Here is an 11,528-nt window from a genome sequence, read left to right on the forward strand (position 1 = left end):
GTTAGAAGTCTTGTCTCAGATTTCATAGAATTTAGACATACGAAGGCAATGAACCAAAAATCTCAATAGGCTATCACTTTGCAAATACATAGACAACAAGTGCCAATAAAAATTGTCTATGTAGATTTCAACCTGTTCCCTCAATTCCGTTGCATTATATTTAGATGTTGATTCAGTGATTTGCATGAGTGCCGGGTTTCATATTGACCAAGTTTTTTCGTTTTGGATTGTTGTTGAACAATTTCAATACCCTTTGACGTTTCCCAGCTGTGTTCTTTACTGTACTCCAACAACAGACTTTATGAAGAAGATACGTTGTTGTATGAAAAGTGGTAGCCCACTTTCATATTTATAATTTTAACGCTGGTTGCTATTACAAACTTTTTTGATTGTAGGTGTCGTTGTGTGTCCAGTGGCCCTAAAACATCATTAAAAGTAACCAAATCTGTGATAGAACTTGATTTAAAGTTTATTTTTTCATAAAATAATCTAAATTGTCAATGCCTATGATTGGTGAATGTGATGATTTGAAGATTTATTTGATACATTGAAACATGTGCTCAGGCCGCAAGCGTCGCGTTGATATTCAGTCAGTGCTATTGGGAATTGTACATTCCTCTTACATTGTCACTTTACAGTATATATTTTTTATAAGGGTAGGCCTAGTGCATTTACAACAGATTTGTAAATTATTGAACTTTGCCACGTAAACTTTATCAATCTAAACTAACCTCATCTCTTGCCATTTATTCAGAAAAATAACAAAGTAAACAAACGTTTGGAAGCAAAATATGATTTGAAGTTAACACACAAATATTATCGCTTAAACTTTCTATAAGATCTACATCCGTACACCTTTTACTGTTCGTAGCAACTTTCCTGACAATACGTCCTCTACTGGTGAAAGCTTCATAATGAGCCAATAACAAGTCAGTGCAGACAGAAATGAGAATTTTTAATGTCACTTTCGTTTGCTACAGCTATCAATCAAAATGGTTTTAGATCTTGCGCTAAAGAAAAGTCACTCTCTGACCGCAAGTGCTATTGGATTACCATCAATTTAAAAAAGCATCGACTTTATAACTACTTTTAAAAGTTCTTAAGTTCACATCAATAGCTGTCGAGATACTTAAATGATTTATAATGGTTGATGCAGTTCAAGTGTGCAAAAACTTCACTTTAGTATCTTCTCAAACTATTGATTTTCAAAGTCTTTGACGTTGCTATACCAACGATCGTCATCAAGCAGCTGTTGTAAGCCACTAAATCCTGTCCACTATACATGAAAACGGCGGGTAGTATAATTTAATGGAAAGCATAAACTAAATGCAACTATTTTTATCGAATATGAGCAAATAAACAATAAATTAAATTACCTTACCTCCCAAAACAATGTTAACTCACTCTTCACCTCTTTTGGGGGTAGTTTGGTTAAAAGTCACTGGTGTAGCTTGCTCAAACTAAACAAACACAAAACCATACTCTGTACCGTGTGTTGTTCAGCCATCACTGCACCATCGCGCGCCAAGAGACTATAACAGTGAATTGTCGAGCATTTGCAGTTGGCCAAATCTTTATATCGATTAATTTTGTCCTTTTCTCTTTTTCGTCCTTTCGCTCTTCAAAGTAGAAAGCGACATTCTACTTTATTGCAAAGTACCAATCTTCAATAAAAATAGTAAACGTGCTTTGTGACAGGTATTCTCTTGAAGTAGGACAGTTAACCTAACTCGACTCATAAACTGTACATTGGGGGCATTTGTAAGAATTATCTATCAGTAGATACAGCAAGACATGTATTCTGTCGTCATAAATTTGAACATTCAATTAAAATGTTGAAAAACTCAACATTGATGTTAAACGTGACCTTCAACTTACAACTGAGATTTTTACTAAGTAGATGCTTATGTGTTGGTTAAAGTTTGTAACCTGCTGCTCATGACAGAATATGTTTGTTGTATGTCCACATAGGCCTAATTGCAAATAATTTGACAGCTAAAGTGGCTTCTCAAAATATTATCTTACAGAAACTAGGAAACTCTGATTGGAGTGCCCCTTGCAGGACACAATGCGATCAACTGCTTTAGCCTTACGCTAATTAGCCGCAGAATATGCTTGCCCAGTGTGGGGAAAGCTCGACACATTCCAAGAAACTCAATCCTGTATTAAGCTAAAGCTGCCGTTCGATCACAGACTGTCTCAAACCAACCAACATCACATCGCTACACATTCTGTCTGGAATTGCTCTTTCCAACATCAGAAGACGCTTGACCAGCAGAAAAGAAAAATCTTGTCAAGACATGGATTTAAATCACACACTATATGGCCAAACTCCAGCACTCAGGCGATTGAAGTCAAGAAAAACTTTTCTTGCTTCAGTTGTCCCACTGGGTCAAGATGAGGTTGCCGCCAATGTGAGGGTCCAACTGTGGAAGGAAGAGCTGGCAACCGGGCTGATACCGGCCAATATGGAGCTTTCTCCAACAGAAGGCCTTCCCCCTGGAAAGCGTGAACCCTGGAAGTATTGGCGATGCCTCAACCGCTTAAGAACTGGTATCGGAAGATGTAAGACGTTGATTTGACAGTGGGGATATTCTTTGGGAAGCACAAGTTGTAAATGTGGACAGGAGCAAACGATGCAACATCTCCGTGAATGCCCTTCCCTAAAAGCAAGATGCTCTGCACAGGATTCAGCGATAGAAGTTCAACGATAGAGCAAGAGCTTGCGTAATGCTCTGGGCTACAGCAATGTGACACACGATGAAGAAGTATACTTTGACAAAACCAGGATCTACACCAATACATTAAGACGGTCTGACACATAATTCTTTGATAAATGTGGCTCAGGAGACAAACGTCCGGTTTTTTCAACATATATTTACATCATTATGTAGTAACTAGCGTTCTTCCTAGCTGTCAGCACAAGGCTGAACACTCACTAATAGGCTGCAGTGAGCAATTGCGATTTGCTAACCATAACGGTGTAGCTTTCATGCTAGCTGTTAAGACTTTCTAATCAATTATAGGTTTCTCGGCAGCCGATTGTAGCATGAATTCGCAGCTATAGACACTTTTGTTAAAAAATCCAAATCTCTATCAATATAGTACACCCTTGAAGTGACTATTTAGTTTGTAATCACTGCATCACTTGTCGGCTGCATTGCAGAGTGGTAAAAGTCCTGGATCAACACTTAAAAGGGCGCCGGTTCGACACCGCTCAAGAGCATGTGGCTGTGTCTTGGGTAGGACACTTAATGGCATGTCTGAATGTATAGCCTAGATACGATTGGCTTCCTTGCTTTCCCGTCCACTAAATATAAATCGTCAACCACCGGGCGTAAGCTTGGATACGGAAAAAAGTGCGAAAATGAAATCACCCAATTGTGGCCCATAAAGGGGTGCGCCGCATAAATAAATTTGCTTTAATAAAAGTAAGTTAGTTACCGTTAATCAACGTAGAGCTAAGCAAAATATATAATTTCTTTACAACATCAAAAGCCTTTGTGAAGACGTCGTATGTTGATCCTGATCCTTAACTGTCTTCTGATTGAAAACACAAAGTCAAATGACTTCGTCGCAGCACTCGTCTCTATTAAACAATAATATTGAATCACATCTGAAGAAAACGAAACATAACTGTAAATAAAAATTTACAGTTATGCAGCTATAATGACTGCAATATGGCACAATTTACATTACTGTAATGTTATATCAAATTCAGTTAGCAATCTCTAAACATCTTTACAGCCTGTTTCAATCTGACTGTTTAGTGCTTCATTTAAGGTTTGATCAAAAAAAGCTTAACTCTATCATTGTACAGCACTTTGTTAAACTTTATTGTTGTTAGTGTGTTTGCTTTCTTTAAATAGTTTTGAAGAGATGTGTTATTTGGTTTCAGAAGCCCAAAGGGCAACCCCAGTGCATGATTGACATACAGATTTTTAAATGTTTAATTTAAAAGCAGTTCAACAATTTAAGTACCGGTGGGCCTGCTCGCTTAACCTCTGAGCCAGTGAAAAACAAACCGACTGAAACCTAAATAAATTTGACACCACGTGTAATTTAATTTACCCAGCATTTCTCTGTACATTTGCCAAATATAGTCTTTCTTCCACTATTTCAGTTCACTGTTTTGTTTCGTCATTCATGCAGTTATATGGTACAATAGCGAATTATTTATTTTTATTTATTTTATTTTTTTACAATTTATATAAAGATGTCAATTATTCCATACGCACAGAAACAACGCCGCATTTAACATGATAAAAGAAACAAAATAGGCGAAAACTTTGCTATTTGTTTCTTAAATTAGTCTAAATTATGTTTTTGGTGAGTTTCATCTTTCCGCTTTTTACAACCAGTTTCACTTTGACACCGATGCAACTTCACTTATTATACAAGCAAAGTAGATACGTGATGGCAGCCTGTTGAATTGTTTTGTATAGTAATTCGTTGCTTTGAAGATGATTCTAACTCTTTTAAACCATAAACAGACATAACTAAGCAACAACACTACATTTAACATTATAAAAACAAAAAACAACAAGCGAACGTTTTCGGCTAGTCATATAGCCCTTTTCAAGCCTATAAGAAAAATACATTATTGGAAGACATGCTAAAGAATCATATAGTATCACAGCAAAAATATGGTCAAATCTAAACATTTGAGAAACTGCCTCGCTCACACAAAATGATAACTGAAAATTACACAGCGCAACAGGTCAAGTATTTCAGAGATAAAAATAATTGATTGTTCAGACAAGGACTCAGGCAGATTACGCAAGAAAGACAGAAGCACAAGAGATAGTGGCACAAAACAAAGTAATGCGAAAAGCACAAGACGTGATAATTTAATCAAAAAACTGTTAAAAGGTAAGAAGCTCCGCAAGCAAATAATTGCCTGTTGAGCCCTGGGTTTAAAGATAGGCGAAAACTTTGCTATTTGTTTCTTATTTTTGTGTGAGCGAGGCAGTTTCTCAAATGTTTAGATTTGACCATATTTTTGCTGTGATACTATATGATTCTTTAGCATTTCTTTCAATAATGTATTTTTCTTATAGGCTTGAAAAGGGCTATATGACTAGCCGAAAACGTTCGCTTGTTGTTTTTTGTTTTTATAATGTTAAATGTAGTGTTGTTGCTTAGTTATGTCTGCTTATGGTTTAAAAGAGTTACCTCTCTACCCAAATTGGATTCTAACTCTACTCGAACGGTATCATGGCCGGATATGCGAAGCTCACCTTCTTTTATGACGCATAAAGATAGAAATATCGGTCATTGTTTCAAGTATATGACAAACTTCAAGTTATAGAATAGCATTGAATGCATTAGGATCACATGAGTGACCAACATTAGGCTACCATGTTCTCTGAGTCATTCGAAGGCAGTTAAAATGACCAAACTTTATTTAGATTTGCAAGTTAGAGGAAAAAAGTTTTCATTTACTTTGTAATATCAAAGTGACAGAGCTTTGCTGACCTGGAACAATATTAGCCACAAGCAACTAACCACTACATTAATTAATTTGCAGATGTTATATCAACGTAAAAATAAGCAGATTTACCATGTGGGATCTTGTTAAAGTGAGGTGCCATGCTTGTGACCACACAATGAAGGCTCACCACTGGTCACGCGTTGCTCATTGTTCTTATTCCATTCGGAACTCCTAAAGTGGTCAGACTGAAAAATAAGTCAAAATCATTTTTTTTTATTCTGAGTTTATTATGTAAATCAGCATAGGTGGAATTATTTGAGATAACGTTCTTAATAAACTTGAAAATATTTATAAAATAGAACTGTTTTTGGTTTATCACTAGATAGCATTGGCCACTGCATGATTTGGTCCTTTTAAAAATTTCGAACATGGCTCTGAATAAACAATGTAGCCTATCATAGTTAAATGAACAAAAGAATAAGACGAAGTAGCTTTGAATATGCTTTGCTTGTAACACCAACATGAGATAAACTTCAATTGCAACAACTTGGTCATCATGAAATTAAAAAGGCTGTAAGGATTGAAACTAAATTACGACAATAACCTGACTCACCTTCACCGGGTCATGAATCACTGGAATCCACGTGTTTTGAGCTTGCGCATGCTTGTGACAACAGTGTGCACTTCCGTGGGTTACGTCATTTACTAGAACGAGACTGTTCTTTCGTTCATTTTTAGCCCATCACAATAGCGCAGCGTTGTGGATCCATTGCAATGGTCTGTTTTCTCACTAACCGTGCTCTTGTCTGCATGTTATAGTTTTTTTTTTTTTGCTTTGTCCTAATACTTTTGAAGAGGTACGGGAGTTTAATTTTGGGTCATTAGTAATAGAGAGATGTGTGCCTGGGATGGCGTTGCGCCGTCCAGGCACCGGGTTTGAACTTGGTCTTTGTCTGGGGTATCATCTTTGTAAAACTCAGATGAGAAAGAGCCTAATTCGTCATTTAAGATAAAATAGAAACGAAACGATTCATAAAACCAGAGAATGTAGAATAAATAACAATCATTTTGTATCAAATTCCAGCAATATACGCTACCACAAAAGGTCGGACCCAGTGAATAGCCTTACAGGGGATGATTTCAATAATACGCATTGATGTTGTACAAGTATCCGACCTTACATTAAAGCCATAAATCAAGTCACATTTTTGTGTTTAAGTGGAGGAAATTGCTCCAATCGCTTCCTAACCTTTGGATCCACCAATGCACTCATATCCACAGTTTTCTCCGATTTTGTTTAACTGAATTATCTTCAACTTTCTTTCATAAATGTTGTTTAGATTTATATTGAGTTAAAGTAGTGCTCAGTTGGTTAGCGTTTGACTTCGTAAACGAAGAAGCTTCAAGATCAAGCAGCGCTGGTTCGACTCTCGAGGTATGTGCTTGAGCAACACATTCTGAGAACTGCTCTCCATTCAGCGGCACCTAATAGATGGAATAATTTCCAGGCAGCAACACTTCAACAATCGGAAACGTCACTTTGTCGATCTCGGTAACCGGCCCTGTGTCAAAAGTTTCTACAAGTATGCGAAACAACCAGGAATAACCTATCAAGACTTTGTCAGTCAGAAGATAAAGATTTAAAATCAAAACCAAACCAAACGAAGACCGGTTTATTTCATGATGTAAATTAAAAGATCTCTTATAAAATATTGCCATTGCAGCAAATATGAGTGCTGTATATCAGAAGAAATGCTGACTTGATAAAATTTGATAGATTGCGTTGCTGTCGTTTGGACTACGATCTCTTGCTGGACTATACCCTCGTTATGGGAGAGTTCCTCACCTAGACGACCTCTAACATAATGACGGGACTGTTTATTCTGGTGGAACCACTCTTTTTAGTTTGCTTTGAATATTTATCTTCGAATTGAAAAAGTCTCTGATAGGTTATTCCTGGAAACTTTGCCGGCTTGGAAAGGCTTTGAACCATTGACACAGGCCCGGTTACCAAGATTGACAGAGTGGAGTTTCCGATTGTTGAAGTTTTCTTGTCTGTAAATTATTTGGTCCACTTGGTACCGCTGAATGGAGTGTAGTTCTTGAAAATAGGATAGGAATGCCTTGTTTTTCCAATGGTCTATGCCTTATTGCTAATAGCACCAAAACTTCACTTATAACCATCTTCTAATCTGTTTTGAGCCAGCATAAGAGCAGTATAATTAGAAAATCAGATACAATTGTACAATCGGTTTCAAGCAAAAATGGCAACGAATGATGAGATTGCATAAAGTTGCTTAAGTGGTGGAAGTCACTTCGTAACGAGAGACGAAAATTATGTCGGAAGAAGAATAAGACAATTGAAAGTTAGTTAAAGAAAGTGAGAAAGACCGAAAAGAAGGTGGGGTAGATGCTATGACAGTATATTATATGGAAATAGTGGGAGTGAAGGAAGAGGATACTGTTGATAGAGTGATGTAGAGGACTGCAATCTGCATGGACAACTCCACTTGAAGTGGGAATAAAGCTAGAAGAAGAAGTCTATTTATCAAACAGAAAATCATCTTGGAGAGAATCAGTTGAAGCCTTCTAGTTAGGCCAGTTTGGTAGCTATCAGCACTATAAACAGACATTAATAATGTGACTTAGCAATAGTTTTAATGATTACAACTCGATTTGAAACCAAGAGCTTATTTTGGCAGCGGCTTTCCCAAAAGTACTATCACTGACATGATAAAAGCAAAAGACATACATTTCACACACATGAACGTACAAAACAAAACATAACATGCAAAACATAAACAACTTATGCAAGCAATGTATACAATGTATCATAGCAATGTATCTGAAAGATGCTAAAAGGATACGTTTTGCCATCAAACTTTTACTAAATGTTTAGTTCTTGCAAAAGGTGTAAGAATATCATTGTATCTTACAGGAAAGTAAGATTACGTTGTACAAACGAAACAAGACGTTTCTCTTTTCACTCACTTTTGTTTCGCTTTTTATGCTCGGACGGACAGAGAATCCTACTTCAGCTGAATGAAGTTCGTAGGCGACTGACGCATCCCTTGAACCTGGATAGCGCTCAATTTGAGAAAAACTAATGACAAAATCAACATTGAGCCGCAAAACAACAAACTATAGAATATCATCTCGACTGCTGTTTTGCGTGTTTATTTTTTATTTGTAAATTGTATTAATGATGATGATAATGATTATGCCCAGACCTAATGTGATATAAAAGTTGGTGATCATCGTCTATTTAAAAGTCTCTGTTATTTGTCAACTGAAAAAATTATTGATTTTAACATTGTGTTTGGTGGCTCATGTTTCAGAGCATTCAAGCATGTTCTTCTTTATCGGCATTTGTTCATTTCTATATTTGCACGGGCTGGTTTTTCCGTTTTATAAATAACACCAAAATTGAGCAAAATATCTTCACAGAAAAGCTAGCCTTAAGTTGTACTAGTAATATCTAACGTTTTCTTTATATTTTTAATACGAAATTTCATAAATTTTACATCTAGACTTTACTTAAAGAAAGTACGATAGTAGTACAAAAGATTACAATAAATCATTATTCCAATTTTAATGAAGTTCTTGTCAGCTGTTATGCGCATTCTTCTTATCGTATTTTATGTTCCGATTGAAAAAAACAACCTAATTTTTAGAAATTCTTGTCACATTGTTAGAAGTACTTTGTATAATTTTCGAGAGTCTGAATTATGTGACCAATCGGGCTGCATTTCCAGATATCCAGAGCTTACTCATCTGTAGAGTCATAGTTCGAAACTCTCCTCGGACAATATGAAACAAAGCTTTCAAAAATTATCTTTATCGATTACCTTCTAAAGCTCGTTTAGTGATTGCAAGTTGAATGTTTGCTACGATTTCTTCCAAATCATTGAACTGGTTCAGATAAAAAACATTTTTCGAACTGTTTGTTCCTGTCGCTATCTCCTGGAAAAACACAATTTCGTTAATATGTGGACAAAAATATCAAATAAGACCGATAGTGTTTTCTGTTTGTTACAAAAAAAATGTTCAACTTAATGTAGGCTACGATGCACCATTCAATGTAAAGTTGCAAATAAAAAAGATCAACCGAAAAAGATTTTAATTAAAACACGATTTTGTATAACAAGATTTAAAAATTTTAACTAGAGATTAGAGACTCCCACTTGACATTTTCTTTCCAATACAGTCCAGTGGTTAGTCTATAGGGGAAAGTGAGGTAAGTTGAGCCACCACCGTAACTCAAATAATAAAAATCGCATCAACTTTCTACTGCCACCTACCTGACCGTTTATCTTATATGGAGCTGTTCTGTAAAGATTATAGGTCTTTGTCTTGTAGAAAGACAGAAAAACTGTTTTTAGTGATTTTGGGAAGTTTTTTGAACTTTTTGAAAAAATATATTTTTTGAGTTTTACAAAATGTCTATGGCATTCAGCAGTATTGATATGTCTAACAGTAATCACTAATGTTAGCTTATTCAGAAACTATTAAAGTGAGGTTGCTAGCTCATATATGACTGGAGAAATTCCTGTTTGCCTTTTAATGGCGGCCTTGAGGTAAGTTGAGCCAGTGATGTACAGGTAAGTTGAGCCGGTGGCTCAACTTACCTCACTTCAGCTGCCAGTGTTAAGTGATGATATATGTAGTCATTAAAGAGATAACAAAGTGTATTTTACTCTTTAATAGTCTAAATCTCTGGAAAAAATAATTTGTCCATTGGTCTATTGAAGTTTAAATTTATTTGTAGTGTAACTTGCAGCCTACTAGCAACATGCAAGGGAAAACCCGACCTGTGCATTACATTGGTAAAATCGAATGCTTCAATGAAGACGGAGAAATTGAGGCCAACTTTTTAAGAAAAGTGCCTGGAAAGTCCGAGGAAAAGTTGTCCTTTGTCTTTAAAGCAGACGATGAGTGTGCTTTTCTTAAAGAGGATGTCGTTAAAGCTTCCTCACACGACCAGTTGGAGAAACTTTCTGCAGTCAGCAGAAATTCCGGTTTCCATGCTCTCTTGATCAGTGGCATATGGAATAAGTTTAGATCTGACAGACAACGGAAATTGATTTAGAAAATTCACATTTGGAGGTTTATTTAATCAGGATTGTGTAATAATTCATCGTTTTATTTTCTGTTCTGCAGGTCAGTTGACACGATCTGCTAGTACTACATTGATTCAACGTCTGTTGACGTTTAATCAACAAAAAAGTGGCAGATTTGTCGGCTGGGAAGTGCGCAATTTCACAGTCGAACAGTCACAACCAGGCCCGGATTTAGGGGGGAAGAGGGGGCAGGTGCCCCGGGCCCCCCAACTTTTGAAGGGCCCCCCTACGTGGAAAAAATGTGATTTTGTGTTATTTTTTCTTCCTTTCAGCCTTTAAAGTTTCTGCAAAATGCTGTGCAGTGCTGGATTGATGCTACTGTAGACGCAGAGGTGGTTTTTCGCGCCGTAGGCTTGAAAATAAATTTTGCAGGGGGGCCCCCCGATCTAAAAGTGCCCCGGGCCCCATCAGCTAAATCCGGCCCTGGTCACAACAAAATAAATTTATCCTTTTACATGTTGTTCTTTCTTCCTGGTAGCAGCTATGTATTAACTGCTACCCAACCTGTCTTCTTTCTAACTTTCGACTCAGGTTCCACATGTGTTGAGTTAAGATTGTATATTGTCAAAAAGAGACGGGTTCAATTGTGATGTGGAATAGTCACTGCACACTCTAATACGTCCGCCCGATAGATTTATCACATCGTAAAAGGCCGAACCACGTTTTCGCCAAGCAGCAAAACACGAGTTAGTGAATGGAGAAAAAATAATGAGAGATTGTCGCTCAAGCATGACAGTGCATCGCAATGATGACGTCACCATTGCGTCACAGTCCATGTTACAATTCGGGACAAATATCTGGGCAATAATTTCGTGAACATATGTATTGCATAGCATTTTATAATGTAGGCTACCATCGCTACAGCTTTTGTTATTGAACAAAAACGAGTGGCTCAACTTTCCTCACACCCCGGCTCAACTTACCACGTGGGGTAGGTAAGTTGAGCCAAAATAACGTAATATTTAAAACATGTT

Source organism: Aplidium turbinatum, chromosome 7 (assembly GCF_918807975.1).
Source record: "Aplidium turbinatum chromosome 7, kaAplTurb1.1, whole genome shotgun sequence".
NCBI lineage: Eukaryota > Metazoa > Chordata > Ascidiacea > Aplousobranchia > Polyclinidae > Aplidium > Aplidium turbinatum.